Source organism: Electrophorus electricus, chromosome 1 (assembly GCF_041902795.1).
Source record: "Electrophorus electricus isolate QZ-2024a chromosome 1, ASM4190279v1, whole genome shotgun sequence".
NCBI lineage: Eukaryota > Metazoa > Chordata > Actinopteri > Gymnotiformes > Gymnotidae > Electrophorus > Electrophorus electricus.
In genome coordinates this window covers 32,530,285-32,556,220 of record NC_137497.1, presented here as the reverse complement: position 1 = coordinate 32,556,220, position 25,936 = coordinate 32,530,285, and the positions used below count along the sequence as shown (strand labels likewise).

General features: G+C 40.6%; 11 non-coding genes across 11 annotated transcripts; all 11 read left to right on the top strand.

The window, feature by feature from the left end:
* The first annotated feature begins 1,195 nt into the window (after nt 1-1,195).
* trnat-ugu (transfer RNA threonine (anticodon UGU)) lies at nt 1,196-1,268 on the top strand. Its single transcript has one exon. It is a non-coding gene; the product is annotated as a tRNA-Thr (tRNA).
* Nucleotides 1,269-5,038: 3,770 nt separating this feature from the next.
* trnat-ugu (transfer RNA threonine (anticodon UGU)) lies at nt 5,039-5,111 on the top strand. Its single transcript has one exon. It is a non-coding gene; the product is annotated as a tRNA-Thr (tRNA).
* Nucleotides 5,112-7,308: 2,197 nt separating this feature from the next.
* Nucleotides 7,309-7,381, top strand: trnat-ugu (transfer RNA threonine (anticodon UGU)). Its single transcript has one exon. It is a non-coding gene; the product is annotated as a tRNA-Thr (tRNA).
* A 2,200-nt stretch (nt 7,382-9,581) lies between these two features.
* trnat-ugu (transfer RNA threonine (anticodon UGU)) lies at nt 9,582-9,654 on the top strand. Its single transcript has one exon. It is a non-coding gene; the product is annotated as a tRNA-Thr (tRNA).
* A 2,200-nt stretch (nt 9,655-11,854) lies between these two features.
* Nucleotides 11,855-11,927, top strand: trnat-ugu (transfer RNA threonine (anticodon UGU)). Its single transcript has one exon. It is a non-coding gene; the product is annotated as a tRNA-Thr (tRNA).
* Nucleotides 11,928-14,127: 2,200 nt separating this feature from the next.
* trnat-ugu (transfer RNA threonine (anticodon UGU)) lies at nt 14,128-14,200 on the top strand. Its single transcript has one exon. It is a non-coding gene; the product is annotated as a tRNA-Thr (tRNA).
* Nucleotides 14,201-16,397: 2,197 nt separating this feature from the next.
* Nucleotides 16,398-16,470, top strand: trnat-ugu (transfer RNA threonine (anticodon UGU)). Its single transcript has one exon. It is a non-coding gene; the product is annotated as a tRNA-Thr (tRNA).
* Nucleotides 16,471-18,667: 2,197 nt separating this feature from the next.
* On the top strand, nt 18,668-18,740 carry trnat-ugu (transfer RNA threonine (anticodon UGU)). The gene has a single exon. It is a non-coding gene; the product is annotated as a tRNA-Thr (tRNA).
* A 2,200-nt stretch (nt 18,741-20,940) lies between these two features.
* trnat-agu (transfer RNA threonine (anticodon AGU)) lies at nt 20,941-21,013 on the top strand. The gene has a single exon. It is a non-coding gene; the product is annotated as a tRNA-Thr (tRNA).
* Nucleotides 21,014-23,205: 2,192 nt separating this feature from the next.
* Nucleotides 23,206-23,278, top strand: trnat-ugu (transfer RNA threonine (anticodon UGU)). Its single transcript has one exon. It is a non-coding gene; the product is annotated as a tRNA-Thr (tRNA).
* Nucleotides 23,279-25,467: 2,189 nt separating this feature from the next.
* Nucleotides 25,468-25,540, top strand: trnat-ugu (transfer RNA threonine (anticodon UGU)). The gene has a single exon. It is a non-coding gene; the product is annotated as a tRNA-Thr (tRNA).
* The last annotated feature ends 396 nt before the right edge of the window (nt 25,541-25,936 follow it).

The window sequence follows — 25,936 nt, the reverse complement described above, 5'->3', positions numbered from 1 at the left end:
GCTGTGTTATCACCCACTTGTCCTAGAGATGTTCATTGAGCCTCAGTCATGCAACTCTCCATTACTCAGTGGTTAGCGCTCTGGTCTTGTAATTCGGGTATTATCAGTCTGATATTGGTGTCTACTCAAAGTCGTCAAGGTCTGGCTCTCCATGTAAACTGCAGTTTATCCTTGTCCATGTACATGTCACAAATGTTCTACAAGACTGAGTGGCCTGTTCGTGAGAATGATTGGCCTAAGAACTTATCATTTAAAGCCTCAGTCAACAGGAGACATTTTAGTTCATAAAAACGGCAAACTGCTTCATTATGCTTTAACATTACACAGCTTGTTCATATGATGCTAGAAAGATAATAAGGACAACATGAACTGGCTTTTGTCCTTGTTACATGAAGAACCAAAAATCGACGACTTTGAGTAGTTTATCCCGTGGCCTTGGAGTGACGTAGGTTCTGGACGATATGAACTACTTCTCCAACTGAGCTTGTTTTGGCAACAGGTCTGTCAGTACTGCTACTAGGTTTTAGTTTCTGAATAATTGTGTAAAGATCTTGCATATATACTTCCTGTTGTCCTAATTTTCTTTCTAGCATCATATGAACAAGCTGTGTAATGTTAAATCATAATGAAGAATTTTGGCGTTTTTATGAAATGTCACATGATGACTAAAGTTTTAAATTAGAAGTTCATAGGCCACTCATTCTCACGAACAGGCCACTCAGTCTTGTAGAACATTTGTGACGTGTAATAGTCAGTGTAACTAGTCTTGTAGGGCACTTGTGAGGTGTAATATTCAGTGTAACTACTGTCTTGTAGGGAACGTATGAGGTGTAATAGTCAGTGTAACTAATGTCTTGTAGGGCACTTGTGAGGTGTAATAGTCAGTGTACCTAATATTTTAGTGGAATTGTGAGGTGTAATTCTTGGTGTAAATTGTTCCATCAGTTTCCAGTTTTCAAGTGAATAGGCTTGATTGTAATTTATCTATATACAAATATATCATGAAGAAAAATGAAGTTCCACCAATTTAAGAGGATAAACGCAGTCAGAGGAAAAGTGTTTAGTGATTTTTTAAAATCTTTTGGCCCTGCAGTGCTAGCATTTATCACTGATGCATTAGCATAGTTACATACCTGCCAGACGGTATAGGTGTGGTTCAATTCATGTGACACATGACTTAGCAAACAGCGACTAAGGCTCCATAGCTCAGTGGTTAGAGCACTGGTCTTGTAAACCAGGGGTCGTGAGTTCAATCCTCACTGGGGCCTGGAGGATGCTTTTGAGGTCAGAATAAAGTACATCCAAGTAAAGGTCAGGTCATCCAGGCAAGGGAATGCTTCAAAATATGAACAGCTTCAACTCAACACTAACTTAGTTCTCAACAAAGGCATAATGTAGCTATACCTTCAGGTTATCTCTCATGGATAGCCTCCTTCAGAATGGGGAATATTGCAGAATAGGAATAAGGGTAGGTCTTAACTTAAAATAAGTTCACGATGTCTGTCTGGCTGTAATTTGACAACTCCTAATTGCCTTACCCACCATTTGGCAGGACGGGACACTTCTCACATTCATGTCATTTCCAAATGAACGTTATTGGTCCAGCCTGAAGACACATTTTACACCTGACCTTAAGGTCATCTGATTGGGATTGCATTAAGACACATGCCAGTCTCTGGTCTTTAGAGGACAGTGGATAGTCAACACTGTGAACACAAAACACCCTGCTGCTGTTCTCTTCTTTTGCCAGTTATATCTGCAAATAAACCAAATTTTCTATGAATTTATAACTTGTCCGTGTGGAGATGTATTCAGTCAGGGTGGAGGGTGGAGGTCTATTCGGTCAGTGTTAAGGTGTATTCAGTCAGGGTGGAGGGTGGAGGTGTATACAAAGATGGAATAGAGGAAGTGAGAGTGTTTAAAAGATGGGGATCCACCAGTAGATGGGGGAAAATTCAGTAGCAGATGCTGTCATACTCAACGATGCAAGAAACAGTGTGAGCATTGTGGATGGACTGGGTGTGTTTGGGCTGATTGTGGATGGGCTGTTTGTGGACGGGCAGACTTCAGATTGGATAATTGTGGGCGTGTTGACACATGGCTTAAACTAAGCAGGTACTAAGCAGGTCAGGTTGCCAATTCTACCAAAATTTTGCACTGTTAAAGTTTATGTTCTTTTATTTTTACTCTAGTTTTAGTTGTAGTAAAACAGTCCCCACACGGGCAGTTGGTGATAGAGCCCTACAGACTTACCATCTTTCAGCATGGCTGCTGTGTTATCACCCACTTGTCCTAGAGATGTTCATTGAGCCTCAGTCATGCAACTCTCCATTACTCAGTGGTTAGCGCTCTGGTCTTGTAATTCGGGTATTATCAGTCTGATATTGGTGTCTACTCAAAGTCGTCAAGGTCTGGCTCTCCATGTAAACTGCAGTTTATCCTTGTCCATGTACATGTCACAAATGTTCTACAAGACTGAGTGGCCTGTTCGTGAGAATGATTGGCCTAAGAACTTATCATTTAAAGCCTCAGTCAACAGGAGACATTTTAGTTCATAAAAACGGCAAACTGCTTCATTATGCTTTAACATTACACAGCTTGTTCATATGATGCTAGAAAGATAATAAGGACAACATGAACTGGCTTTTGTCCTTGTTACATGAAGAACCAAAAATCGACGACTTTGAGTAGTTTATCCCGTGGCCTTGGAGTGACGTAGGTTCTGGACGATATGAACTACTTCTCCAACTGAGCTTGTTTTGGCAACAGCCTTAGTCGCTCAGTGGTTAGAGCACTGGTCTTGTAAGCCAGGGGTCGTGAGTTCAATCTTCACTGTGGCCTGGAGGATGCTTTTGAGGTCAGAATAAAGTACATCCAAGTAAAGGTCAGGTCATCCAGGCAAGGGAATGCTTCAAAATATGAACAGCTTCAACTCAACACTAACTTAGTTCTCAACAAAGGCATAATGTAGCTATACCTTCAGGTTATCTCTCATGGATAGCCTCATTCAGAATGGGGAATATTGCAGAATAGGAATAAGGGTAGGTCTTAACTTAAAATAAGTTCACGATGTCTGTCTGTCTGTAATTTGACAACTCCTAATTGCCTTACCCACCATTTGGCAGGACGGGACACTTCTCACATTCATGTCATTTCCAAATGAAAGTTATTGGTCCAGCCTGAAGACACATTTTACACCTGACCTTAAGGTCATCTGATTGGGATTGCATTAAGACACATGCCAGTCTCTGGTCTTTAGAGGACAGTGGATAGTCAACACTGTGAACACAAAACACCCTGCTGCTGTTCTCTTCTTTTGCCAGTTATATCTGCAAATAAACCAAATTTTCTATGAATTTATAACTTGTCCGTGTGGAGATGTATTCAGTCAGGGTGGAGGGTGGAGGTCTATTCGGTCAGTGTTAAGGTGTATTCAGTCAGGGTGGAGGGTGGAGGTGTATACAAAGATGGAATAGAGGAAGTGAGAGTGTTTAAAAGATGGGGATCCACCAGTAGATGGGGGAAAATTCAGTAGCAGATGCTGTCATACTCAACGATGCAAGAAACAGTGTGAGCATTGTGGATGGACTGGGTGTGTTTGGGCTGATTGTGGATGGGCTGTTTGTGGACGTGCAGACTACAGATTGGATAATTGTGGGCGTGTTGACACATGGCTTAAACTAAGCAGGTACTAAGCAGGTCAGGTTGCCAATTCTACCAAAATTTTGCACTGTTAAAGTTTATGTTCTTTTATTTTTACTCTAGTTTTAGTTGTAGTAAAACAGTCCCCACACGGGCAGTTGGTGATAGAGCCCTACAGACTTACCATCTTTCAGCATGGCTGCTGTGTTATCACCCACTTGTCCTAGAGATGTTCATTGAGCCTCAGTCATGCAACTCTCCATTACTCAGTGGTTAGCGCTCTGGTCTTGTAATTCGGGTATTATCAGTCTGATATTGGTGTCTACTCAAAGTCGTCAAGGTCTGGCTCTCCATGTAAACTGCAGTTTATCCTTGTCCATGTACATGTCACAAATGTTCTACAAGACTGAGTGGCCTGTTCGTGAGAATGATTGGCCTAAGAACTTATCATTTAAAGCCTCAGTCAACAGGAGACATTTTAGTTCATAAAAACGGCAAACTGCTTCATTATGCTTTAACATTACACAGCTTGTTCATATGATGCTAGAAAGATAATAAGGACAACATGAACTGGCTTTTGTCCTTGTTACATGAAGAACCAAAAATCGACGACTTTGAGTAGTTTATCCCGTGGCCTTGGAGTGACGTAGGTTCTGGACGATATGAACTACTTCTCCAACTGAGCTTGTTTTGGCAACAGGTCTGTCAGTACTGCTACTAGGTTTTAGTTTCTGAATAATTGTGTAATGATCTTGCATATATACTTCCTGTTGTCCTAATTTTCTTTCTAGCATCATATGAACAAGCTGTGTAATGTTAAATCATAATGAAGAATTTTGGCGTTTTTATGAAATGTCACATGATGACTAAAGTTTTAAATTAGAAGTTCATAGGCCACTCATTCTCACGAACAGGCCACTCAGTCTTGTAGAACATTTGTGACGTGTAATAGTCAGTGTAACTAGTCTTGTAGGGCACTTGTGAGGTGTAATATTCAGTGTAACTACTGTCTTGTAGGGAACGTATGAGGTGTAATAGTCAGTGTAACTAATGTCTTGTAGGGCACTTGTGAGGTGTAATAGTCAGTGTACCTAATATTTTAGTGGAATTGTGAGGTGTAATTCTTGGTGTAAATTGTTCCATCAGTTTCCAGTTTTCAAGTGAATAGGCTTGATTGTAATTTATCTATATACAAATATATCATGAAGAAAAATGAAGTTCCACCAATTTAAGAGGATAAACGCAGTCAGAGGAAAAGTGTTTAGTGATTTTTTAAAATCTTTTGGCCCTGCAGTGCTAGCATTTATCACTGATGCATTAGCATAGTTACATACCTGCCAGACGGTATAGGTGTGGTTCAATTCATGTGACACATGACTTAGCAAACAGCGACTAAGGCTCCATAGCTCAGTGGTTAGAGCACTGGTCTTGTAAACCAGGGGTCGTGAGTTCAATCCTCACTGGGGCCTGGAGGATGCTTTTGAGGTCAGAATAAAGTACATCCAAGTAAAGGTCAGGTCATCCAGGCAAGGGAATGCTTCAAAATATGAACAGCTTCAACTCAACACTAACTTAGTTCTCAACAAAGGCATAATGTAGCTATACCTTCAGGTTATCTCTCATGGATAGCCTCATTCAGAATGGGGAATATTGCAGAATAGGAATAAGGGTAGGTCTTAACTTAAAATAAGTTCACGATGTCTGTCTGGCTGTAATTTGACAACTCCTAATTGCCTTACCCACCATTTGGCAGGACGGGACACTTCTCACATTCATGTCATTTCCAAATGAACGTTATTGGTCCAGCCTGAAGACACATTTTACACCTGACCTTAAGGTCATCTGATTGGGATTGCATTAAGACACATGCCAGTCTCTGGTCTTTAGAGGACAGTGGATAGTCAACACTGTGAACACAAAACACCCTGCTGCTGTTCTCTTCTTTTGCCAGTTATATCTGCAAATAAACCAAATTTTCTATGAATTTATAACTTGTCCGTGTGGAGATGTATTCAGTCAGGGTGGAGGGTGGAGGTCTATTCGGTCAGTGTTAAGGTGTATTCAGTCAGGGTGGAGGGTGGAGGTGTATACAAAGATGGAATAGAGGAAGTGAGAGTGTTTAAAAGATGGGGATCCACCAGTAGATGGGGGAAAATTCAGTAGCAGATGCTGTCATACTCAACGATGCAAGAAACAGTGTGAGCATTGTGGATGGACTGGGTGTGTTTGGGCTGATTGTGGATGGGCTGTTTGTGGACGGGCAGACTTCAGATTGGATAATTGTGGGCGTGTTGACACATGGCTTAAACTAAGCAGGTACTAAGCAGGTCAGGTTGCCAATTCTACCAAAATTTTGCACTGTTAAAGTTTATGTTCTTTTATTTTTACTCTAGTTTTAGTTGTAGTAAAACAGTCCCCACACGGGCAGTTGGTGATAGAGCCCTACAGACTTACCATCTTTCAGCATGGCTGCTGTGTTATCACCCACTTGTCCTAGAGATGTTCATTGAGCCTCAGTCATGCAACTCTCCATTACTCAGTGGTTAGCGCTCTGGTCTTGTAATTCGGGTATTATCAGTCTGATATTGGTGTCTACTCAAAGTCGTCAAGGTCTGGCTCTCCATGTAAACTGCAGTTTATCCTTGTCCATGTACATGTCACAAATGTTCTACAAGACTGAGTGGCCTGTTCGTGAGAATGATTGGCCTAAGAACTTATCATTTAAAGCCTCAGTCAACAGGAGACATTTTAGTTCATAAAAACGGCAAACTGCTTCATTATGCTTTAACATTACACAGCTTGTTCATATGATGCTAGAAAGATAATAAGGACAACATGAACTGGCTTTTGTCCTTGTTACATGAAGAACCAAAAATCGACGACTTTGAGTAGTTTATCCCGTGGCCTTGGAGTGACGTAGGTTCTGGACGATATGAACTACTTCTCCAACTGAGCTTGTTTTGGCAACAGGTCTGTCAGTACTGCTACTAGGTTTTAGTTTCTGAATAATTGTGTAAAGATCTTGCATATATACTTCCTGTTGTCCTAATTTTCTTTCTAGCATCATATGAACAAGCTGTGTAATGTTAAATCATAATGAAGAATTTTGGCGTTTTTATGAAATGTCACATGATGACTAAAGTTTTAAATTAGAAGTTCATAGGCCACTCATTCTCACGAACAGGCCACTCAGTCTTGTAGAACATTTGTGACGTGTAATAGTCAGTGTAACTAGTCTTGTAGGGCACTTGTGAGGTGTAATATTCAGTGTAACTACTGTCTTGTAGGGAACGTATGAGGTGTAATAGTCAGTGTAACTAATGTCTTGTAGGGCACTTGTGAGGTGTAATAGTCAGTGTACCTAATATTTTAGTGGAATTGTGAGGTGTAATTCTTGGTGTAAATTGTTCCATCAGTTTCCAGTTTTCAAGTGAATAGGCTTGATTGTAATTTATCTATATACAAATATATCATGAAGAAAAATGAAGTTCCACCAATTTAAGAGGATAAACGCAGTCAGAGGAAAAGTGTTTAGTGATTTTTTAAAATCTTTTGGCCCTGCAGTGCTAGCATTTATCACTGATGCATTAGCATAGTTACATACCTGCCAGACGGTATAGGTGTGGTTCAATTCATGTGACACATGACTTAGCAAACAGCGACTAAGGCTCCATAGCTCAGTGGTTAGAGCACTGGTCTTGTAAACCAGGGGTCGTGAGTTCAATCCTCACTGGGGCCTGGAGGATGCTTTTGAGGTCAGAATAAAGTACATCCAAGTAAAGGTCAGGTCATCCAGGCAAGGGAATGCTTCAAAATATGAACAGCTTCAACTCAACACTAACTTAGTTCTCAACAAAGGCATAATGTAGCTATACCTTCAGGTTATCTCTCATGGATAGCCTCATTCAGAATGGGGAATATTGCAGAATAGGAATAAGGGTAGGTCTTAACTTAAAATAAGTTCACGATGTCTGTCTGGCTGTAATTTGACAACTGCTAATTGCCTTACCCACCATTTGGCAGGACGGGACACTTCTCACATTCATGTCATTTCCAAATGAACGTTATTGGTCCAGCCTGAAGACACATTTTACACCTGACCTTAAGGTCATCTGATTGGGATTGCATTAAGACACATGCCAGTCTCTGGTCTTTAGAGGACAGTGGATAGTCAACACTGTGAACACAAAACACCCTGCTGCTGTTCTCTTCTTTTGCCAGTTATATCTGCAAATAAACCAAATTTTCTATGAATTTATAACTTGTCCGTGTGGAGATGTATTCAGTCAGGGTGGAGGGTGGAGGTCTATTCGGTCAGTGTTAAGGTGTATTCAGTCAGGGTGGAGGGTGGAGGTGTATACAAAGATGGAATAGAGGAAGTGAGAGTGTTTAAAAGATGGGGATCCACCAGTAGATGGGGGAAAATTCAGTAGCAGATGCTGTCATACTCAACGATGCAAGAAACAGTGTGAGCATTGTGGATGGACTGGGTGTGTTTGGGCTGATTGTGGATGGGCTGTTTGTGGACGGGCAGACTACAGATTGGATAATTGTGGGCGTGTTGACACATGGCTTAAACTAAGCAGGTACTAAGCAGGTCAGGTTGCCAATTCTACCAAAATTTTGCACTGTTAAAGTTTATGTTCTTTTATTTTTACTCTAGTTTTAGTTGTAGTAAAACAGTCCCCACACGGGCAGTTGGTGATAGAGCCCTACAGACTTACCATCTTTCAGCATGGCTGCTGTGTTATCACCCACTTGTCCTAGAGATGTTCATTGAGCCTCAGTCATGCAACTCTCCATTACTCAGTGGTTAGCGCTCTGGTCTTGTAATTCGGGGGGTATTATCAGTCTGATATTGGTGTCTACTCAAAGTCGTCAAGGTCTGGCTCTCCATGTAAACTGCAGTTTATCCTTGTCCATGTACATGTCACAAATGTTCTACAAGACTGAGTGGCCTGTTCGTGAGAATGATTGGCCTAAGAACTTATCATTTAAAGCCTCAGTCAACAGGAGACATTTTAGTTCATAAAAACGGCAAACTGCTTCATTATGCTTTAACATTACACAGCTTGTTCATATGATGCTAGAAAGATAATAAGGACAACATGAACTGGCTTTTGTCCTTGTTACATGAAGAACCAAAAATCGACGACTTTGAGTAGTTTATCCCGTGGCCTTGGAGTGACGTAGGTTCTGGACGATATGAACTACTTCTCCAACTGAGCTTGTTTTTGCAACAGGTCTGTCAGTACTGCTACTAGGTTTTAGTTTCTGAATAATTGTGTAAAGATCTTGCATATATACTTCCTGTTGTCCTAATTTTCTTTCTAGCATCATATGAACAAGCTGTGTAATGTTAAATCATAATGAAGAATTTTGGCGTTTTTATGAAATGTCACATGATGACTAAAGTTTTAAATTAGAAGTTCATAGGCCACTCATTCTCACGAACAGGCCACTCAGTCTTGTAGAACATTTGTGACGTGTAATAGTCAGTGTAACTAGTCTTGTAGGGCACTTGTGAGGTGTAATATTCAGTGTAACTACTGTCTTGTAGGGAACGTATGAGGTGTAATAGTCAGTGTAACTAATGTCTTGTAGGGCACTTGTGAGGTGTAATAGTCAGTGTACCTAATATTTTAGTGGAATTGTGAGGTGTAATTCTTGATGTAAATTGTTCCATCAGTTTCCAGTTTTCAAGTGAATAGGCTTGATTGTAATTTATCTATATACAAATATATCATGAAGAAAAATGAAGTTCCACCAATTTAAGAGGATAAACGCAGTCAGAGGAAAAGTGTTTAGTGATTTTTTAAAATCTTTTGGCCCTGCAGTGCTAGCATTTATCACTGATGCATTAGCATAGTTACATACCTGCCAGACGGTATAGGTGTGGTTCAATTCATGTGACACATGACTTAGCAAACAGCGACTAAGGCTCCATAGCTCAGTGGTTAGAGCACTGGTCTTGTAAACCAGGGGTCGTGAGTTCAATCCTCACTGGGGCCTGGAGGATGCTTTTGAGGTCAGAATAAAGTACATCCAAGTAAAGGTCAGGTCATCCAGGCAAGGGAATGCTTCAAAATATGAACAGCTTCAACTCAACACTAACTTAGTTCTCAACAAAGGCATAATGTAGCTATACCTTCAGGTTATCTCTCATGGATAGCCTCATTCAGAATGGGGAATATTGCAGAATAGGAATAAGGGTAGGTCTTAACTTAAAATAAGTTCACGATGTCTGTCTGGCTGTAATTTGACAACTGCTAATTGCCTTACCCACCATTTGGCAGGACGGGACACTTCTCACATTCATGTCATTTCCAAATGAACGTTATTGGTCCAGCCTGAAGACACATTTTACACCTGACCTTAAGGTCATCTGATTGGGATTGCATTAAGACACATGCCAGTCTCTGGTCTTTAGAGGACAGTGGATAGTCAACACTGTGAACACAAAACACCCTGCTGCTGTTCTCTTCTTTTGCCAGTTATATCTGCAAATAAACCAAATTTTCTATGAATTTATAACTTGTCCGTGTGGAGATGTATTCAGTCAGGGTGGAGGGTGGAGGTCTATTCGGTCAGTGTTAAGGTGTATTCAGTCAGGGTGGAGGGTGGAGGTGTATACAAAGATGGAATAGAGGAAGTGAGAGTGTTTAAAAGATGGGGATCCACCAGTAGATGGGGGAAAATTCAGTAGCAGATGCTGTCATACTCAACGATGCAAGAAACAGTGTGAGCATTGTGGATGGACTGGGTGTGTTTGGGCTGATTGTGGATGGGCTGTTTGTGGACGGGCAGACTACAGATTGGATAATTGTGGGCGTGTTGACACATGGCTTAAACTAAGCAGGTACTAAGCAGGTCAGGTTGCCAATTCTACCAAAATTTTGCACTGTTAAAGTTTATGTTCTTTTATTTTTACTCTAGTTTTAGTTGTAGTAAAACAGTCCCCACACGGGCAGTTGGTGATAGAGCCCTACAGACTTACCATCTTTCAGCATGGCTGCTGTGTTATCACCCACTTGTCCTAGAGATGTTCATTGAGCCTCAGTCATGCAACTCTCCATTACTCAGTGGTTAGCGCTCTGGTCTTGTAATTCGGGGGGTATTATCAGTCTGATATTGGTGTCTACTCAAAGTCGTCAAGGTCTGGCTCTCCATGTAAACTGCAGTTTATCCTTGTCCATGTACATGTCACAAATGTTCTACAAGACTGAGTGGCCTGTTCGTGAGAATGATTGGCCTAAGAACTTATCATTTAAAGCCTCAGTCAACAGGAGACATTTTAGTTCATAAAAACGGCAAACTGCTTCATTATGCTTTAACATTACACAGCTTGTTCATATGATGCTAGAAAGATAATAAGGACAACATGAACTGGCTTTTGTCCTTGTTACATGAAGAACCAAAAATCGACGACTTTGAGTAGTTTATCCCGTGGCCTTGGAGTGACGTAGGTTCTGGACGATATGAACTACTTCTCCAACTGAGCTTGTTTTTGCAACAGGTCTGTCAGTACTGCTACTAGGTTTTAGTTTCTGAATAATTGTGTAAAGATCTTGCATATATACTTCCTGTTGTCCTAATTTTCTTTCTAGCATCATATGAACAAGCTGTGTAATGTTAAATCATAATGAAGAATTTTGGCGTTTTTATGAAATGTCACATGATGACTAAAGTTTTAAATTAGAAGTTCATAGGCCACTCATTCTCACGAACAGGCCACTCAGTCTTGTAGAACATTTGTGACGTGTAATAGTCAGTGTAACTAGTCTTGTAGGGCACTTGTGAGGTGTAATATTCAGTGTAACTACTGTCTTGTAGGGAACGTATGAGGTGTAATAGTCAGTGTAACTAATGTCTTGTAGGGCACTTGTGAGGTGTAATAGTCAGTGTACCTAATATTTTAGTGGAATTGTGAGGTGTAATTCTTGATGTAAATTGTTCCATCAGTTTCCAGTTTTCAAGTGAATAGGCTTGATTGTAATTTATCTATATACAAATATATCATGAAGAAAAATGAAGTTCCACCAATTTAAGAGGATAAACGCAGTCAGAGGAAAAGTGTTTAGTGATTTTTTAAAATCTTTTGGCCCTGCAGTGCTAGCATTTATCACTGATGCATTAGCATAGTTACATACCTGCCAGACGGTATAGGTGTGGTTCAATTCATGTGACACATGACTTAGCAAACAGCGACTAAGGCTCCATAGCTCAGTGGTTAGAGCACTGGTCTTGTAAACCAGGGGTCGTGAGTTCAATCCTCACTGGGGCCTGGAGGATGCTTTTGAGGTCAGAATAAAGTACATCCAAGTAAAGGTCAGGTCATCCAGGCAAGGGAATGCTTCAAAATATGAACAGCTTCAACTCAACACTAACTTAGTTCTCAACAAAGGCATAATGTAGCTATACCTTCAGGTTATCTCTCATGGATAGCCTCATTCAGAATGGGGAATATTGCAGAATAGGAATAAGGGTAGGTCTTAACTTAAAATAAGTTCACGATGTCTGTCTGGCTGTAATTTGACAACTCCTAATTGCCTTACCCACCATTTGGCAGGACGGGACACTTCTCACATTCATGTCATTTCCAAATGAACGTTATTGGTCCAGCCTGAAGACACATTTTACACCTGACCTTAAGGTCATCTGATTGGGATTGCATTAAGACACATGCCAGTCTCTGGTCTTTAGAGGACAGTGGATAGTCAACACTGTGAACACAAAACACCCTGCTGCTGTTCTCTTCTTTTGCCAGTTATATCTGCAAATAAACCAAATTTTCTATGAATTTATAACTTGTCCGTGTGGAGATGTATTCAGTCAGGGTGGAGGGTGGAGGTCTATTCGGTCAGTGTTAAGGTGTATTCAGTCAGGGTGGAGGGTGGAGGTGTATACAAAGATGGAATAGAGGAAGTGAGAGTGTTTAAAAGATGGGGATCCACCAGTAGATGGGGGAAAATTCAGTAGCAGATGCTGTCATACTCAACGATGCAAGAAACAGTGTGAGCATTGTGGATGGACTGGGTGTGTTTGGGCTGATTGTGGATGGGCTGTTTGTGGACGGGCAGACTACAGATTGGATAATTGTGGGCGTGTTGACACATGGCTTAAACTAAGCAGGTACTAAGCAGGTCAGGTTGCCAATTCTACCAAAATTTTGCACTGTTAAAGTTTATGTTCTTTTATTTTTACTCTAGTTTTAGTTGTAGTAAAACAGTCCCCACACGGGCAGTTGGTGATAGAGCCCTACAGACTTACCATCTTTCAGCATGGCTGCTGTGTTATCACCCACTTGTCCTAGAGATGTTCATTGAGCCTCAGTCATGCAACTCTCCATTACTCAGTGGTTAGCGCTCTGGTCTTGTAATTCGGGGGGTATTATCAGTCTGATATTGGTGTCTACTCAAAGTCGTCAAGGTCTGGCTCTCCATGTAAACTGCAGTTTATCCTTGTCCATGTACATGTCACAAATGTTCTACAAGACTGAGTGGCCTGTTCGTGAGAATGATTGGCCTAAGAACTTACCATTTAAAGCCTCAGTCAACAGGAGACATTTTAGTTCATAAAAACGGCAAACTGCTTCATTATGCTTTAACATTACACAGCTTGTTCATATGATGCTAGAAAGATAATAAGGACAACATGAACTGGCTTTTGTCCTTGTTACATGAAGAACCAAAAATCGACGACTTTGAGTAGTTTATCCCGTGGCCTTGGAGTGACGTAGGTTCTGGACGATATGAACTACTTCTCCAACTGAGCTTGTTTTTGCAACAGGTCTGTCAGTACTGCTACTAGGTTTTAGTTTCTGAATAATTGTGTAAAGATCTTGCATATATACTTCCTGTTGTCCTAATTTTCTTTCTAGCATCATATGAACAAGCTGTGTAATGTTAAATCATAATGAAGAATTTTGGCGTTTTTATGAAATGTCACATGATGACTAAAGTTTTAAATTAGAAGTTCATAGGCCACTCATTCTCACGAACAGGCCACTCAGTCTTGTAGAACATTTGTGACGTGTAATAGTCAGTGTAACTAGTCTTGTAGGGCACTTGTGAGGTGTAATATTCAGTGTAACTACTGTCTTGTAGGGAACGTATGAGGTGTAATAGTCAGTGTAACTAATGTCTTGTAGGGCACTTGTGAGGTGTAATAGTCAGTGTACCTAATATTTTAGTGGAATTGTGAGGTGTAATTCTTGATGTAAATTGTTCCATCAGTTTCCAGTTTTCAAGTGAATAGGCTTGATTGTAATTTATCTATATACAAATATATCATGAAGAAAAATGAAGTTCCACCAATTTAAGAGGATAAACGCAGTCAGAGGAAAAGTGTTTAGTGATTTTTTAAAATCTTTTGGCCCTGCAGTGCTAGCATTTATCACTGATGCATTAGCATAGTTACATACCTGCCAGACGGTATAGGTGTGGTTCAATTCATGTGACACATGACTTAGCAAACAGCGACTAAGGCTCCATAGCTCAGTGGTTAGAGCACTGGTCTTGTAAACCAGGGGTCGTGAGTTCAATCCTCACTGGGGCCTGGAGGATGCTTTTGAGGTCAGAATAAAGTACATCCAAGTAAAGGTCAGGTCATCCAGGCAAGGGAATGCTTCAAAATATGAACAGCTTCAACTCAACACTAACTTAGTTCTCAACAAAGGCATAATGTAGCTATACCTTCAGGTTATCTCTCATGGATAGCCTCATTCAGAATGGGGAATATTGCAGAATAGGAATAAGGGTAGGTCTTAACTTAAAATAAGTTCACGATGTCTGTCTGGCTGTAATTTGACAACTCCTAATTGCCTTACCCACCATTTGGCAGGACGGGACACTTCTCACATTCATGTCATTTCCAAATGAACGTTATTGGTCCAGCCTGAAGACACATTTTACACCTGACCTTAAGGTCATCTGATTGGGATTGCATTAAGACACATGCCAGTCTCTGGTCTTTAGAGGACAGTGGATAGTCAACACTGTGAACACAAAACACCCTGCTGCTGTTCTCTTCTTTTGCCAGTTATATCTGCAAATAAACCAAATTTTCTATGAATTTATAACTTGTCCGTGTGGAGATGTATTCAGTCAGGGTGGAGGGTGGAGGTCTATTCGGTCAGTGTTAAGGTGTATTCAGTCAGGGTGGAGGGTGGAGGTGTATACAAAGATGGAATAGAGGAAGTGAGAGTGTTTAAAAGATGGGGATCCACCAGTAGATGGGGGAAAATTCAGTAGCAGATGCTGTCATACTCAACGATGCAAGAAACAGTGTGAGCATTGTGGATGGACTGGGTGTGTTTGGGCTGATTGTGGATGGGCTGTTTGTGGACGGGCAGACTACAGATTGGATAATTGTGGGCGTGTTGACACATGGCTTAAACTAAGCAGGTACTAAGCAGGTCAGGTTGCCAATTCTACCAAAATTTTGCACTGTTAAAGTTTATGTTCTTTTATTTTTACTCTAGTTTTAGTTGTAGTAAAACAGTCCCCACACGGGCAGTTGGTGATAGAGCCCTACAGACTTACCATCTTTCAGCATGGCTGCTGTGTTATCACCCACTTGTCCTAGAGATGTTCATTGAGCCTCAGTCATGCAACTCTCCATTACTCAGTGGTTAGCGCTCTGGTCTTGTAATTCGGGTATTATCAGTCTGATATTGGTGTCTACTCAAAGTCGTCAAGGTCTGGCTCTCCATGTAAACTGCAGTTTATCCTTGTCCATGTACATGTCACAAATGTTCTACAAGACTGAGTGGCCTGTTCGTGAGAATGATTGGCCTAAGAACTTATCATTTAAAGCCTCAGTCAACAGGAGACATTTTAGTTCATAAAAACGGCAAACTGCTTCATTATGCTTTAACATTACACAGCTTGTTCATATGATGCTAGAAAGATAATAAGGACAACATGAACTGGCTTTTGTCCTTGTTACATGAAGAACCAAAAATCGACGACTTTGAGTAGTTTATCCCGTGGCCTTGGAGTGACGTAGGTTCTGGACGATATGAACTACTTCTCCAACTGAGCTTGTTTTGGCAACAGGTCTGTCAGTACTGCTACTAGGTTTTAGTTTCTGAATAATTGTGTAATGATCTTGCATATATACTTCCTGTTGTCCTAATTTTCTTTCTAGCATCATATGAACAAGCTGTGTAATGTTAAATCATAATGAAGAATTTTGGCGTTTTTATGAAATGTCACATGATGACTAAAGTTTTAAATTAGAAGTTCATAGGCCACTCATTCTCACGAACAGGCCACTCAGTCTTGTAGAACATTTGTGACGTGTAATAGTCAGTGTAACTAGTCTTGTAGGGCACTTGTGAGGTGTAATATTCAGTGTAACTACTGTCTTGTAGGGAACGTATGAGGTGTAATAGTCAGTGTAACTAATGTCTTGTAGGGCACTTGTGAGGTGTAATAGTCAGTGTACCTAATATTTTAGTGGAATTGTGAGGTGTAATTCTTGGTGTAAATTGTTCCATCAGTTTCCAGTTTTCAAGTGAATAGGCTTGATTGTAATTTATCTATATACAAATATATCATGAAGAAAAATGAAGTTCCACCAATTTAAGAGGATAAACGCAGTCAGAGGAAAAGTGTTTAGTGATTTTTTAAAATCTTTTGGCCCTGCAGTGCTAGCATTTATCACTGATGCATTAGCATAGTTACATACCTGCCAGACGGTATAGGTGTGGTTCAATTCATGTGACACATGACTTAGCAAACAGCGACTAAGGCTCCATAGCTCAGTGGTTAGAGCACTGGTCTTGTAAACCAGGGGTCGTGAGTTCAATCCTCACTGGGGCCTGGAGGATGCTTTTGAGGTCAGAATAAAGTACATCCAAGTAAAGGTCAGGTCATCCAGGCAAGGGAATGCTTCAAAATATGAACAGCTTCAACTCAACACTAACTTAGTTCTCAACAAAGGCATAATGTAGCTATACCTTCAGGTTATCTCTCATGGATAGCCTCATTCAGAATGGGGAATATTGCAGAATAGGAATAAGGGTAGGTCTTAACTTAAAATAAGTTCACGATGTCTGTCTGGCTGTAATTTGACAACTCCTAATTGCCTTACCCACCATTTGGCAGGACGGGACACTTCTCACATTCATGTCATTTCCAAATGAACGTTATTGGTCCAGCCTGAAGACACATTTTACACCTGACCTTAAGGTCATCTGATTGGGATTGCATTAAGACACATGCCAGTCTCTGGTCTTTAGAGGACAGTGGATAGTCAACACTGTGAACACAAAACACCCTGCTGCTGTTCTCTTCTTTTGCCAGTTATATCTGCAAATAAACCAAATTTTCTATGAATTTATAACTTGTCCGTGTGGAGATGTATTCAGTCAGGGTGGAGGGTGGAGGTCTATTCGGTCAGTGTTAAGGTGTATTCAGTCAGGGTGGAGGGTGGAGGTGTATACAAAGATGGAATAGAGGAAGTGAGAGTGTTTAAAAGATGGGGATCCACCAGTAGATGGGGGAAAATTCAGTAGCAGATGCTGTCATACTCAACGATGCAAGAAACAGTGTGAGCATTGTGGATGGACTGGGTGTGTTTGGGCTGATTGTGGATGGGCTGTTTGTGGACGGGCAGACTTCAGATTGGATAATTGTGGGCGTGTTGACACATGGCTTAAACTAAGCAGGTACTAAGCAGGTCAGGTTGCCAATTCTACCAAAATTTTGCACTGTTAAAGTTTATGTTCTTTTATTTTTACTCTAGTTTTAGTTGTAGTAAAACAGTCCCCACACGGGCAGTTGGTGATAGAGCCCTACAGACTTACCATCTTTCAGCATGGCTGCTGTGTTATCACCCACTTGTCCTAGAGATGTTCATTGAGCCTCAGTCATGCAACTCTCCATTACTCAGTGGTTAGCGCTCTGGTCTTGTAATTCGGGTATTATCAGTCTGATATTGGTGTCTACTCAAAGTCGTCAAGGTCTGGCTCTCCATGTAAACTGCAGTTTATCCTTGTCCATGTACATGTCACAAATGTTCTACAAGACTGAGTGGCCTGTTCGTGAGAATGATTGGCCTAAGAACTTATCATTTAAAGCCTCAGTCAACAGGAGACATTTTAGTTCATAAAAACGGCAAACTGCTTCATTATGCTTTAACATTACACAGCTTGTTCATATGATGCTAGAAAGATAATAAGGACAACATGAACTGGCTTTTGTCCTTGTTACATGAAGAACCAAAAATCGACGACTTTGAGTAGTTTATCCCGTGGCCTTGGAGTGACGTAGGTTCTGGACGATATGAACTACTTCTCCAACTGAGCTTGTTTTGGCAACAGGTCTGTCAGTACTGCTACTAGGTTTTAGTTTCTGAATAATTGTGTAATGATCTTGCATATATACTTCCTGTTGTCCTAATTTTCTTTCTAGCATCATATGAACAAGCTGTGTAATGTTAAATCATAATGAAGAATTTTGGCGTTTTTATGAAATGTCACATGATGACTAAAGTTTTAAATTAGAAGTTCATAGGCCACTCATTCTCACGAACAGGCCACTCAGTCTTGTAGAACATTTGTGACGTGTAATAGTCAGTGTAACTAGTCTTGTAGGGCACTTGTGAGGTGTAATATTCAGTGTAACTACTGTCTTGTAGGGAACGTATGAGGTGTAATAGTCAGTGTAACTAATGTCTTGTAGGGCACTTGTGAGGTGTAATAGTCAGTGTACCTAATATTTTAGTGGAATTGTGAGGTGTAATTCTTGGTGTAAATTGTTCCATCAGTTTCCAGTTTTCAAGTGAATAGGCTTGATTGTAATTTATCTATATACAAATATATCATGAAGAAAAATGAAGTTCCACCAATTTAAGAGGATAAACGCAGTCAGAGGAAAAGTGTTTAGTGATTTTTTAAAATCTTTTGGCCCTGCAGTGCTAGCATTTATCACTGATGCATTAGCATAGTTACATACCTGCCAGACGGTATAGGTGTGGTTCAATTCATGTGACACATGACTTAGCAAACAGCGACTAAGGCTCCATAGCTCAGTGGTTAGAGCACTGGTCTAGTAAACCAGGGGTCGTGAGTTCAATCCTCACTGGGGCCTGGAGGATGCTTTTGAGGTCAGAATAAAGTACATCCAAGTAAAGGTCAGGTCATCCAGGCAAGGGAATGCTTCAAAATATGAACAGCTTCAACTCAACACTAACTTAGTTCTCAACAAAGGCATAATGTAGCTATACCTTCAGGTTATCTCTCATGGATAGCCTCATTCAGAATGGGGAATATTGCAGAATAGGAATAAGGGTAGGTCTTAACTTAAAATAAGTTCACGATGTCTGTCTGGCTGTAATTTGACAACTCCTAATTGCCTTACCCACCATTTGGCAGGACGGGACACTTCTCACATTCTTGTCATTTCCAAATGAACGTTATTGGTCCAGCCTGAAGACACATTTTACACCTGACCTTAAGGTCATCTGATTGGGATTGCATTAAGACACATGCCAGTCTCTGGTCTTTAGAGGACAGTGGATAGTCAACACTGTGAACACAAAACACCCTGCTGCTGTTCTCTTCTTTTGCCAGTTATATCTGCAAATAAACCAAATTTTCTATGAATTTATAACTTGTCCGTGTGGAGATGTATTCAGTCAGGGTGGAGGGTGGAGGTCTATTCGGTCAGTGTTAAGGTGTATTCAGTCAGGGTGGAGGGTGGAGGTGTATACAAAGATGGAATAGAGGAAGTGAGAGTGTTTAAAAGATGGGGATCCACCAGTAGATGGGGGAAAATTCAGTAGCAGATGCTGTCATACTCAACGATGCAAGAAACAGTGTGAGCATTGTGGATGGACTGGGTGTGTTTGGGCTGATTGTGGATGGGCTGTTTGTGGACGGGCAGACTACAGATTGGATAATTGTGGGCGTGTTGACACATGGCTTAAACTAAGCAGGTACTAAGCAGGTCAGGTTGCCAATTCTACCAAAATTTTGCACTGTTAAAGTTTATGTTCTTTTATTTTTACTCTAGTTTTAGTTGTAGTAAAACAGTCCCCACACGGGCAGTTGGTGATAGAGCCCTACAGACTTACCATCTTTCAGCATGGCTGCTGTGTTATCACCCACTTGTCCTAGAGATGTTCATTGAGCCTCAGTCATGCAACTCTCCATTACTCAGTGGTTAGCGCTCTGGTCTTGTAATTCGGGGGGTATTATCAGTCTGATATTGGTGTCTACTCAAAGTCGTCAAGGTCTGGCTCTCCATGTAAACTGCAGTTTATCCTTGTCCATGTACATGTCACAAATGTTCTACAAGACTGAGTGGCCTGTTCGTGAGAATGATTGGCCTAAGAACTTATCATTTAAAGCCTCAGTCAACAGGAGACATTTTAGTTCATAAAAACGGCAAACTGCTTCATTATGCTTTAACATTACACAGCTTGTTCATATGATGCTAGAAAGATAATAAGGACAACATGAACTGGCTTTTGTCCTTGTTACATGAAGAACCAAAAATCGACGACTTTGAGTAGTTTATCCCGTGGCCTTGGAGTGACGTAGGTTCTGGACGATATGAACTACTTCTCCAACTGAGCTTGTTTTGGCAACAGGTCTGTCAGTACTGCTACTAGGTTTTAGTTTCTGAATAATTGTGTAATGATCTTGCATATATACTTCCTGTTGTCCTAATTTTCTTTCTAGCATCATATGAACAAGCTGTGTAATGTTAAATCATAATGAAGAATTTTGGCGTTTTTATGAAATGTCACATGATGACTAAAGTTTTAAATTAGAAGTTCATAGGCCACTCATTCTCACGAACAGGCCACTCAGTCTTGTAGAACATTTGTGACGTGTAATAGTCAGTGTAACTAGTCTTGTAGGGCACTTGTGAGGTGTAATATTCAGTGTAACTACTGTCTTGTAGGGAACGTATGAGGTGTAATAGTCAGTGTAACTAATGTCTTGTAGGGCACTTGTGAGGTGTAATAGTCAGTGTACCTAATATTTTAGTGGAATTGTGAGGTGTAATTCTTGGTGTAAATTGTTCCATCAGTTTCCAGTTTTCAAGTGAATAGGCTTGATTGTAATTTATCTATATACAAATATATCATGAAGAAAAATGAAGTTCCACCAATTTAAGAGGATAAACGCAGTCAGAGGAAAAGTGTTTAGTGATTTTTTAAAATCTTTTGGCCCTGCAGTGCTAGCATTTATCACTGATGCATTAGCATAGTTACATACCTGCCAGACGGTATAGGTGTGGTTCAATTCATGTGACACATGACTTAGCAAACAGCGACTAAGGCTCCATAGCTCAGTGGTTAGAGCACTGGTCTAGTAAACCAGGGGTCGTGAGTTCAATCCTCACTGGGGCCTGGAGGATGCTTTTGAGGTCAGAATAAAGTACATCCAAGTAAAGGTCAGGTCATCCAGGCAAGGGAATGCTTCAAAATATGAACAGCTTCAACTCAACACTAACTTAGTTCTCAACAAAGGCATAATGTAGCTATACCTTCAGGTTATCTCTCATGGATAGCCTCATTCAGAATGGGGAATATTGCAGAATAGGAATAAGGGTAGGTCTTAACTTAAAATAAGTTCACGATGTCTGTCTGGCTGTAATTTGACAACTCCTAATTGCCTTACCCACCATTTGGCAGGACGGGACACTTCTCACATTCTTGTCATTTCCAAATGAACGTTATTGGTCCAGCCTGAAGACACATTTTACACCTGACCTTAAGGTCATCTGATTGGGATTGCATTAAGACACATGCCAGTCTCTGGTCTTTAGAGGACAGTGGATAGTCAACACTGTGAACACAAAACACCCTGCTGCTGTTCTCTTCTTTTGCCAGTTATATCTGCAAATAAACCAAATTTTCTATGAATTTATAACTTGTCCGTGTGGAGATGTATTCAGTCAGGGTGGAGGGTGGAGGTCTATTCGGTCAGTGTTAAGGTGTATTCAGTCAGGGTGGAGGGTGGAGGTGTATACAAAGATGGAATAGAGGAAGTGAGAGTGTTTAAAAGATGGGGATCCACCAGTAGATGGGGGAAAATTCAGTAGCAGATGCTGTCATACTCAACGATGCAAGAAACAGTGTGAGCATTGTGGATGGACTGGGTGTGTTTGGGCTGATTGTGGATGGGCTGTTTGTGGACGGGCAGACTACAGATTGGATAATTGTGGGCGTGTTGACACATGGCTTAAACTAAGCAGGTACTAAGCAGGTCAGGTTGCCAATTCTACCAAAATTTTGCACTGTTAAAGTTTATGTTCTTTTATTTTTACTCTAGTTTTAGTTGTAGTAAAACAGTCCCCACACGGGCAGTTGGTGATAGAGCCCTACAGACTTACCATCTTTCAGCATGGCTGCTGTGTTATCACCCACTTGTCCTAGAGATGTTCATTGAGCCTCAGTCATGCAACTCTCCATTACTCAGTGGTTAGCGCTCTGGTCTTGTAATTCGGGGGGTATTATCAGTCTGATATTGGTGTCTACTCAAAGTCGTCAAGGTCTGGCTCTCCATGTAAACTGCAGTTTATCCTTGTCCATGTACATGTCACAAATGTTCTACAAGACTGAGTGGCCTGTTCGTGAGAATGATTGGCCTAAGAACTTATCATTTAAAGCCTCAGTCAACAGGAGACATTTTAGTTCATAAAAACGGCAAACTGCTTCATTATGCTTTAACATTACACAGCTTGTTCATATGATGCTAGAAAGATAATAAGGACAACATGAACTGGCTTTTGTCCTTGTTACATGAAGAACCAAAAATCGACGACTTTGAGTAGTTTATCCCGTGGCCTTGGAGTGACGTAGGTTCTGGACGATATGAACTACTTCTCCAACTGAGCTTGTTTTGGCAACAGGTCTGTCAGTACTGCTACTAGGTTTTAGTTTCTGAATAATTGTGTAATGATCTTGCATATATACTTCCTGTTGTCCTAATTTTCTTTCTAGCATCATATGAACAAGCTGTGTAATGTTAAATCATAATGAAGAATTTTGGCGTTTTTATGAAATGTCACATGATGACTAAAGTTTTAAATTAGAAGTTCATAGGCCACTCATTCTCACGAACAGGCCACTCAGTCTTGTAGAACATTTGTGACGTGTAATAGTCAGTGTAACTAGTCTTGTAGGGCACTTGTGAGGTGTAATATTCAGTGTAACTACTGTCTTGTAGGGAACGTATGAGGTGTAATAGTCAGTGTAACTAATGTCTTGTAGGGCACTTGTGAGGTGTAATAGTCAGTGTACCTAATATTTTAGTGGAATTGTGAGGTGTAATTCTTGGTGTAAATTGTTCCATTAGTTTCCAGTTTTCAAGTGAATAGGCTTGATTGTAATTTATCTATATACAAGTATATCATGAAGAAAAATGAAGTTCCACCAATTTAAGAGGATAAACGCAGTCAGAGGAAAAGTGATTAGTGATTTTTTAAAATCTTTTGGCCCTGCAGTGCTAGCATTTATCACTGATGCATTAGCATACCTGCTAGACGGTATAGGTGTGGTTCAATTCATGTGACACATGACTTAGCAAACAGTGACTACGGCTCCATAGCTCAGTGGTTAGAGCACTGGTCTTGTAAACCAGGGGTTGTGAGTTCAATCCTCACTGGGGCCTGGAGGATGCTTTTGAGGTCAGAATAAAGTACATCCAAGTAAAGGTCAGGTCATCCAGGCAAGGGAATGCTTCAAAATATGAACAGATTCAACTCAACACTAACTTAGTTCTCAACAAAGGCATAATGTAGCTATACCTTCAGGTTATCTCTCATGGATAGCCTCATTCAGAATGGGGAATATTGCAGAATAGGAATAAGGGTAGGTCTTAACTTAAAATAAGTTCACCATGTCTGTCTGGCTGTAATTTGACAACTCCTAATTGCCTTACCCACCATTTGGCAGGACGGGACACTTCTCACATTCATGTCATTTCCAAATGAACGTTATTGGTCCAGCCTGAAGACACATTTTACACCTGACCTTAAGGTCATCTGATTGGGATTGCATTAAGACACATGCCAGTCTCTGGTCTTTAGAGGACAGTGGATAGTCAACACTGTGAACACAAAACACCCTGCTGCTGTTCTCTTCTTTTGCCAGTTATATCTGCAAATAAACCAAATTTTCTATGAATTTATAACTTGTCCGTGTGGAGATGTATTCAGTCAGGGTGGAGGGTGGAGGTCTATTCGGTCAGTGTTAAGGTGTATTCAGTCAGGGTGGAGGGTGGAGGTGTATACAAAGATGGAATAGAGGAAGTGAGAGTGTTTAAAAGATGGGGATCCACCAGTAGATGGGGGAAAATTCAGTAGCAGATGCTGTCATACTCAACGATGCAAGAAACAGTGTGAGCATTGTGGATGGACTGGGTGTGTTTGGGCTGATTGTGGATGGGCTGTTTGTGGACGGGCAGACTACAGATTGGATAATTGTGGGCGTGTTGACACATGGCTTAAACTAAGCAGGTACTAAGCAGGTCAGGTTGCCAATTCTACCAAAATTTTGCACTGTTAAAGTTTATGTTCTTTTATTTTTACTCTAGTTTTAGTTGTAGTAAAACAGTCCCCACACGGGCAGTTGGTGATAGAGCCCTACAGACTTACCATCTTTCAGCATGGCTGCTGTGTTATCACCCACTTGTCCTAGAGATGTTCATTGAGCCTCAGTCATGCAACTCTCCATTACTCAGTGGTTAGCGCTCTGGTCTTGTAATTCGGGTATTATCAGTCTGATATTGGTGTCTACTCAAAGTCGTCAAGGTCTGGCTCTCCATGTAAACTGCAGTTTATCCTTGTCCATGTACATGTCACAAATGTTCTACAAGACTGAGTGGCCTGTTCGTGAGAATGATTGGCCTAAGAACTTATCATTTAAAGCCTCAGTCAACAGGAGACATTTTAGTTCATAAAAACGGCAAACTGCTTCATTATGCTTTAACATTACACAGCTTGTTCATATGATGCTAGAAAGATAATAAGGACAACATGAACTGGCTTTTGTCCTTGTTACATGAAGAACCAAAAATCGACGACTTTGAGTAGTTTATCCCGTGGCCTTGGAGTGACGTAGGTTCTGGACGATATGAACTACTTCTCCAACTGAGCTTGTTTTGGCAACAGGTCTGTCAGTACTGCTACTAGGTTTTAGTTTCTGAATAATTGTGTAATGATCTTGCATATATACTTCCTGTTGTCCTAATTTTCTTTCTAGCATCATATGAACAAGCTGTGTAATGTTAAATCATAATGAAGAATTTTGGCGTTTTTATGAAATGTCACATGATGACTAAAGTTTTAAATTAGAAGTTCATAGGCCACTCATTCTCACGAACAGGCCACTCAGTCTTGTAGAACATTTGTGACGTGTAATAGTCAGTGTAACTAGTCTTGTAGGGCACTTGTGAGGTGTAATATTCAGTGTAACTACTGTCTTGTAGGGAACGTATGAGGTGTAATAGTCAGTGTAACTAATGTCTTGTAGGGCACTTGTGAGGTGTAATAGTCAGTGTACCTAATATTTTAGTGGAATTGTGAGGTGTAATTCTTGGTGTAAATTGTTCCATTAGTTTCCAGTTTTCAAGTGAATAGGCTTGATTGTAATTTATCTATATACAAGTATATCATGAAGAAAAATGAAGTTCCACCAATTTAAGAGGATAAACGCAGTCAGAGGAAAAGTGATTAGTGATTTTTTAAAATCTTTTGGCCCTGCAGTGCTAGCATTTATCACTGATGCATTAGCATACCTGCTAGATGGTATAGGTGTGGTTCAATTCATGTGACACATGACTTAGCAAACAGTGACTAAGGCTCCATAGCTCAGTGGTTAGAGCACTGGTCTTGTAAACCAGGGGTCGTGAGTTCAATCCTCACTGGGGCCTGGAGGATGCTTTTGAGGTCAGAATAAAGTACATCCAAGTAAAGGTCAGGTCATCCAGGCAAGGGAATGCTTCAAAATATGAACAGATTCAACTCAACACTAACTTAGTTCTCAACAAAGGCATAATGTAGCTATACCTTCAGGTTATCTCTCATGGATAGCCTCATTCAGAATGGGGAATATTGCAGAATAGGAATAAGGGTAGGTCTTAACTTAAAATAAGTTCACCATGTCTGTCTGGCTGTAATTTGACAACTCCTAATTGCCTTACCCACCATTTGGCAGGACGGGACACTTCTCACATTCATGTCATTTCCAAATGAACGTTATTGGTCCAGCCTGAAGACACATTTTACACCTGACCTTAAGGTCATCTGATTGGGATTGCATTAAGACA